Genomic DNA, 7,500 nt, shown 5'->3' on the forward strand with positions numbered 1-7,500 from the left:
GCCGGATTCCGTGATACGTCTTCAAAAAAAAATAAAGGTGTTCTGAAGCAACATTTGTGTTAAGGTTATCGATGTATCCTAGGAAAGAGAGGGAGAGTGATAGGGGGGGGTGATAGATAGGGATAGAGGGGGAGGGAGAGGGAGAGATAGAGAGAGAGACAGAAAAAGAGAGGGGGAGGGAGAGAGAAAGAGAGAGGGTGGAAGAGAGGGAGAGGGAGAGGGGGAAGAAAGAGAGAGGGAGGGAGTGATGATGGGAGGGAGATAAATAGAAAGTGAGAGAGGGAGAGAGAGTGGGGGAGGGAGAGGGAGAGAGAGAGGGTGGAAGAGAGGGAGAGGGGTGGGAGGAAAGAGAGAGAGAAGTAGAGAAAGGGAGGGAGGGATGACGGGAGTGAGATTAATAGAAAGAGAAAGGGAGAGAGAGAGAGTGGGGGAGGGAGGGGGAGGGAGGGGGAGAGAGAGGGAGGGAGAGAGAGAGAGAGAGAGGTGAGAGGAAGTGAGGGGGGGGGAGGGAGAGGGGGGTGGAAAGAGAGAGAGAGGTAGAGAAAGGGAGGGAGGGATGACGGGAGTGAGATAAATAGAAAGAGAGAGAGGGAGAGAGAGAGTGGGGGAGGGAGAGGGAGAGAGAGAGAGAGGGTGGGTGAGAGGAAGAGAGGGGGGGGGAGAAAGAGAGAGATAGAGAAAGGAAGGGAGGGATGACAGGAGTGAGATAAATAGATAGATAAAGAGGGAGAGAGAGAGTGGGAGAGGGAGAGGGAGAGAGAGGGAGCGAGAGATAGGGTGGGTGAGAGGGAGAGGGAGAGAGGGGGGGGGGAGGAAAGAGCGAGAAAGATAGAGAAAGGGAGGGAGGGATGACGGAAGTGAGGGGAGGGAGAGGGAGAGAGAAAGGGAGAGAGAGAGAGAGGGTGGGTCAGAGGGAGAGGGAGAGAGGGGGGAGGAAAGAGAGAAAGAGACAGAGAAAGGGAGTGAGACAGAGAGAGAGGGGGGGAGGGGGGAGGTATAACATATGAAATAGTACCTGGAGGAGGATGTTATGAATAAATAAGATTAATTAGTTAATTTGGTAATAGGGTTAGTTACATAATATCTTCATAGGATTAGTTATCTAATATCCTAGCAGGGTTATAGGCCTAAATAGGATTAATTAGTTTATTTCTTAATAGGATTAATTAGATGATATCTCAATTCTGCTATCCATTTTTTTATATATAATCGGCTTAATTTGATGAACTATACATGTTGTTGTACGTGTGTATGTGTGTTTGTCTATGTGGTTGTGCTTCTGTGTATGTGTGTCCGTTGTTATTCATCCGCACTTTAATATTTGTTTTAACCCCTACACCCTCCCCCACTCCCCATGTTTCCCCAACCTCTTCTCACCCCATCCCTCCCCCCCCCTCCCCATCCCCTCAACTCCTCTTTTTCCCCTCCTTCACCCCATCCCTTCATTCCCCATCACCTCCTCATCCCATTTCCCCCCCTCAAACCCCTTTCCCCCCACCCTTCTTTCCCCATCCCCATGAACCCCATCCCTCCCCTTCACCTCCCCTCCTCTCCTCTCCTCTTTTCCCCATCTCCTTTTATTTCACCTTTCTCTTCCCCCCTCACCATCCCTTTCCTCCCCCTTCCCTTTCCCCTTCACCCCCTTCCTTTCCCAACCCTTCCTTCCTCACCACTTCTCTCCCCTCCCCATTCCTTCCCCCTTCCCCATTCCTCCCCACCCCTTTCCTCCCCTTCCCTCTCTTCCCAATTCTTCCTCTCTCCTTCCCCATACCCCTTCTTTCCATCTCCCTTCTTGTCCCCTTCTCTCCCTCTCCCCATCCCTCCTCACCCCTCCCATCCCCTTCCCCCAACCCCTTCTCTCCCCTTACCCTCCCCTCCCTCTCCTTCCCCTGTCTTCGGTCCAGCCTAACCGAAAGACCCAAAATTCAGACCGAATATATAACGGGTCTCATTTTAACGACCCGTTTCTCATACTCCTCACACTCGCCTCATGAATAGTGGTAATCAGGCTGCAGCGGGCGTGTGAGGCTGATGTATCTCCCCTCATTCAGTAGAGGGGAGATATATAATGGCTATTTTCTTCTTCTTCTTTTCTTCTTCTTCTTTGTTGTCTTATTATTATTTTTCCTTTTTATTTTATTTTATTTTTTTTCTTTCTGAGGGATCACTTTGCTTGGTCAGGCGAGGTAGGGTGGGAGAGGAGGGGGGGGGAGGGGAGGAGGTGTCGGGGGGGAGGGGGTAGAAGAAGAGGAAGAGGAAGAGGAGGAGGAGGAAGGGGAAGAGGAGGAGGACGAGGACGAGGAAGAGGAGAAGGACGAGGACGAGGAAGAGGAGAAGGACGAGGACGAGGAAGAGGAGAAGGACGAGGACGAGGAAGAGGAGAAGGAAAAGGACGAGGAAGAGGAGGAGGAAAGAAGGGAAGAGGAAGAGGAGAAAGAATGATGGAAAGGGAGGAACGAGAGGAAAATGAGGAGGAGGAATAAAGGAAAAGGGAGAAATGAAGGAAAGAAAAGAAACAATAGAAAAAAGAAGAGGAAGAAGAAAGAATGAAAGAAAGAAGGATACGGACAAAGGAAAGAGGAGAAGAAAGGAGAAAAAAAAAACAGACACACACAAACACAAAATTAGGAATAATAAAAAAAAATAGTCACGTACGTGCACCTTCCCTTGCTTTTCGGTATTGCACGCGGACGTAAACAAATTTGTCAGCGTGTGTATGCAAGAAAGCCCACTGTTTATGTGCCGATATGTTGCCTCTTATCCAGCGTTGCATCGGCATTGCAACAGAAGACCTGGATGCAACCTATACTCAACCTCGCCTCGGGCCCTGGCGGTCGTCCAAATGCTATAATTAAGGATGAGACACAAGGGAGATTTGCAAGGATGGGTACACGCAAATACAAATACGTATATACATAGATGAATGGGTATCTGTATTGGTATATTTATATTTGTTTATATGCTATCTGTCTGCCTTTGTTTATGTTTTTTTCTTTCTTTCTTTCTTTCTCTCTTTCTCTCGCTTTCTCTCTCTCTCTCTCTCTCTCTCTCTCTCTCTCTCTCTCTCTCTCTCTCTCTCTCTCTCTCTCTCTCTCTCTCTCTCTCTCTCTCTCTCTCTTTCTCTTTATATATATATATATATATATATATATATATATATATATATATAGGCAGACAGAGAGAGAGAGAGAGAGAGAGAGAGAGAGGAATAGCGAAAGCGAGGATTTTCTCTCGAAGCCTGATGATGAAATCTCTTTGATCTCGGAAAACGAAGATGCACTTTCCTAATAACCTGATTTGGCCTGTTCTGTGCTTGTCTGTGTTGATAAGTGTTTTTTTTTTTTTTTTTTTTTGGGGGGGGGGGGGTTGAGTGTGTCTTTTAAATTTTCTTTTTAAATTTTCTGTATTTTCTGTATTTTTGGTCTTCTTTTTCACTTATACATACATTTTATTTATTTCCCTTCTTGATTTACATAATCCTTTCATCTAATCTTTGATTCGTTTATCTAATCAATCTACGAGTAACTGATATTTATCTATCAAATGTATATGCATTTATCAATCTAATCTTCTGTATCTATCCACAACAAATACACATATCCACCATTAATTCTTCTCTGCAACAAAATATAAGAGTTGCAATTTCCCAGCAACGCGATGAAGGTATCAGGTAACAACACAACAAGGTAAATTTTATTATCTATTGGGACGAACATCCGTATCATAACCTCTCTTTACATATATCAGTCTATCTATATTTCTCTTGATCTATCTATCTATCTGTCTGTCTATCTATCCATCTTTGTATATTTTTTTTGTCTGTCTGACTTAACTCTTCTCTCTCCCTTTTTTTTCAATTCCTTCTTCCTCTTTTCTCTCATTATTTAACTATCTTCCTTTTCTATTCTTCCTTTCTCTTTCCCCTCATTTGTAGAAAAGGTATGAATGAGAATGAATATGTGAGTGTGTGTGTGTGTGTGTGTGTGTGTGTGTATGTGTGTGTGTGTGTGTGTGTGTGTGTGTGTGTGTGTGTGTGTGTGAGTCTGTGAGTGTATTTGTGTGTGTGTGTATCTGTGTGTGTGTGTGTCTGTGTATGTGTGTGTGTGTGTGTATCTGTGTATGTGTGTGTGTGTGAGTGTAAGTGTGTTTGTGTATGTGTGTGTGTATATGTGTGTGTGTGTGTGTGTATGTGCGTGTATCTATGTGAGAGAGAGAGATAGAGAGATATTTCCCCGGTTTCGAGTCCTTCCCTGTCCTCTCCTTCTCCCACAAACAGCAGCAACTTCCCCGAACTCGACGAAGCCCCGAGAGATGGAGGTATCAACCAACAGCACAATAACAGCAGGAAACGGATCTTGTAATTAGTCGCCAATGTGTTGCAATATCTGCTTTATCGCATGCAAGAGGATGCAACATTTCAACGTCTCTCGTGTGTGCATGGCCGGCGTTGCATATTCATTGCCTGATTATCGTCTGTCAATATCATTATTGGGATTGTTTTTTTCGTATTTATTATGTATTTATAGATAGATAGATAGATAGATTGATAGATAGATAGATAGATAAATAGATAGATAGATCGATAGATAGATAGATATAGATATAGACATATGTGTGTGTGTGTTTTGTGTGTGTGTGTGTGTGTGTGTGTGTGTTTTGCTTCTCTCTTTCCTTAATTTATTTATCTTGTTCTCTATATATATTTCTTTTTTTTCTTCTTGTCATTCCTTTAGCACCCTCTCTAGATAGATAGATAGATAGATAGATAGATAGATAGACAAATTAGTAGAAATATCTATTGAAACTGTCTATCTACAAAAACACACAAGAACACAATAAAAATAAAAATAATGAATAAAAGATCACACACAGTGAAGAAATAATGATAACGAATATCTAAACCAGTGCAAAAAAGCAATAGAAAATTCTTTCACTGTTAATTCGAAAATATTAATGGTAACCGACTGTGTGAATCGCACAGAGTTAATTACGATTAAATAAATCATTGAATAAATGTGTTTATTGAATGTACCAATTAACTTTATTCCTTTGAAGTTCAAAAGTTAAAGGGCTATAAAAAATACGTGTATGTTGCCCGTGTGCATTTTTTTTCCAGACGCACATGTGTGTAAATATGTATATCAATATATATACGTATAGATAGACAGATGGATAGATAGATGGATGGATGGATGGGTAGAGAGGTAGGTAAGTAAGTAGATAGACAGAAGGATAGATAGATGAATACATAAATGGATATATATATAGACAGATAGATAGATAGATGGATGGATGGATGGGGTAGAGGTAAGTAAGTAGATAGACAGATAGATATATGAATAAATAAATGGATATTTACATAGACAGATAGATAGATATATTGATAAGCAAATAAAGAGCTAGATTGAAACATAGAAAAACAAAGCTATCTATTTATCTATCAAGTGATCGATCGACTGATGGATAGATAGATAGATATATAATTATGTAGGTAGATAGACAGACAGATAGAAAGAAAGATATAGATAGACTGATAGACAGTTTGACAGACAGACGTAGATATAAGTAAAGACATAGATATAAGTACAGACATAGATATAAGTACAGACATAGATATAAGTACAGACATAGATACAAATACAGACATAGACATAGATATAGATACATATACAGATATACATATTTGTACGTATTTCCCCTTTTTTTTCCAGCAAAATCATTAACCCAGTCATGATGAATAAGGCGAAAGGTTGCAACGCAGAGGTACTCGTTCCCACTTCTTTGTAAAGTCCTTTGTTTGTGTGTCTTTGTTCGGGCGAAGGTTGTCAATAATACAAGGGCGGCCACAATACGACCATCGGAGAACGTGTGGCTACAGAGGGGTATGCTGTACGGGTGAGCATATACAGGTTAATATACTCGTACTCATAAGTATACAGAATAAGATATAAAGCACACACACACACGCACGCGTACACACACACACACACACACGAATGAATAACACTGTTCACAAAAGCAATTCCCTGGGCAGAGAAACAGGAAGTCTGCCATCCTTACATTGTTCGCCCTGTTCTTGGATAACGAGATGTTCATCTTTTGTTCTGCGAGACAATCAACATTCTGTCGAACTGTGAATGAAAAAGGGTGAATGAGGGTGGGAAAGGGGTGAATGAGGGATGAAATAGGGTGAAGGAGGGGTGAAAAAGCGTGAATGAAGGGTGAAAAAGGGTGAATACAGGGGGGGGGGGGGGATGAAACGTGAATGAAGAGTGAAATTTTGAATGAATTGAGGGAGGATTTAGAGTGAATAAAGAGTGAATAGAAAGTGAGGAAAAGGTGAGTGAAGAATGAGCAAAGGGTGAATTAAGAGTTTAAAAAAGGGATGAATTTAGAGTGAATGATAGTGAGAGTGAGTAAAGGGTAAATGAAGATTGAATAGAGGGTGAACGAAAAGTGAATAAAGAGTGTACAAAAGATGAATGAAGATTGAATTTAGAGGGAATAAAAAGGAAATGAGTGTGAATTGAGAGTGAGGAAATTTAGAGTAACGAAAGCAAATTAAATTAAGCTCATTTTCGTTCGTCTATCATAAGCTTCATCATTATCACCCTCATCATCATCGTTATCATGTATATAATCATCCTGTTTATCATAATCATCATCGTAAAAACAGTAATGATAATGATGCTGATGTGAGGAACAATTCTAATAATGATAATAAATATTTAAATAATAACAACAACGATAATAACTATATCGGTCATAACATCTATTATTACTTTAAAGTAATTATATGAAACCGTTTGTCGTCTTAAATCATAAACCATGTGACTGCGGACTTGAATTCTTACCTATTTTGATGTAAGATGGGCATTTTATCCTTGGAATTATGCCTGGCAAGTACACTGCATCAGAGTAGTAAGACCATCAATTTATGCACATTTATAATTTAACGACTATCCGAGGGGAGGTTAAGAAGGAAGGGAGGAGGGGAAGGGGGAAGAAAAGGGTGAGAAGGAGAAAAGGAGATGGGGAAGGGGAAATGGAAGGGAATTAAAGAGAAAGCAATGGGATATGGGAATAAAGGAGATGGGAGATTTGAAGAGGAAGAGGAGGGGAAGAGTGACCTTAAGGAAGCTTTTGGGAGTGAGAGGGAGAGGGAGAGGGAAAAGAAAAGGGAGAAGAGAGACGGAAATTAGAAGGAGGGTGAAAGAGGGAGAGAGGAGTAACTTGTTTTTTTTTTTCTTTCTTTCTTACTTTTTGGTTCCACGGGTCTCGTTAGTAGTGCATTAATGACAAAAAAAAAATGTAAACATATTCTTTTTCGCTTTAAATAAAATATTTATCTATTTATTTCCCTCTTTTTTTATTCATCAATCTATTTCCCTCTTTTTATTTATCAATCTATTTCTCTCTTTCTTTCTTTCCTTTTTCCTTTTCTTTTTCCTTTTTCTTTAGGATGTCTCTTCAATCTTTATACTTTTCCCATTTTCTTTT

Source organism: Penaeus chinensis, chromosome 32 (genome assembly GCF_019202785.1).
Source record: "Penaeus chinensis breed Huanghai No. 1 chromosome 32, ASM1920278v2, whole genome shotgun sequence".
In the NCBI taxonomy this organism is placed as follows: Eukaryota; Metazoa; Arthropoda; class Malacostraca; order Decapoda; family Penaeidae; genus Penaeus; species Penaeus chinensis.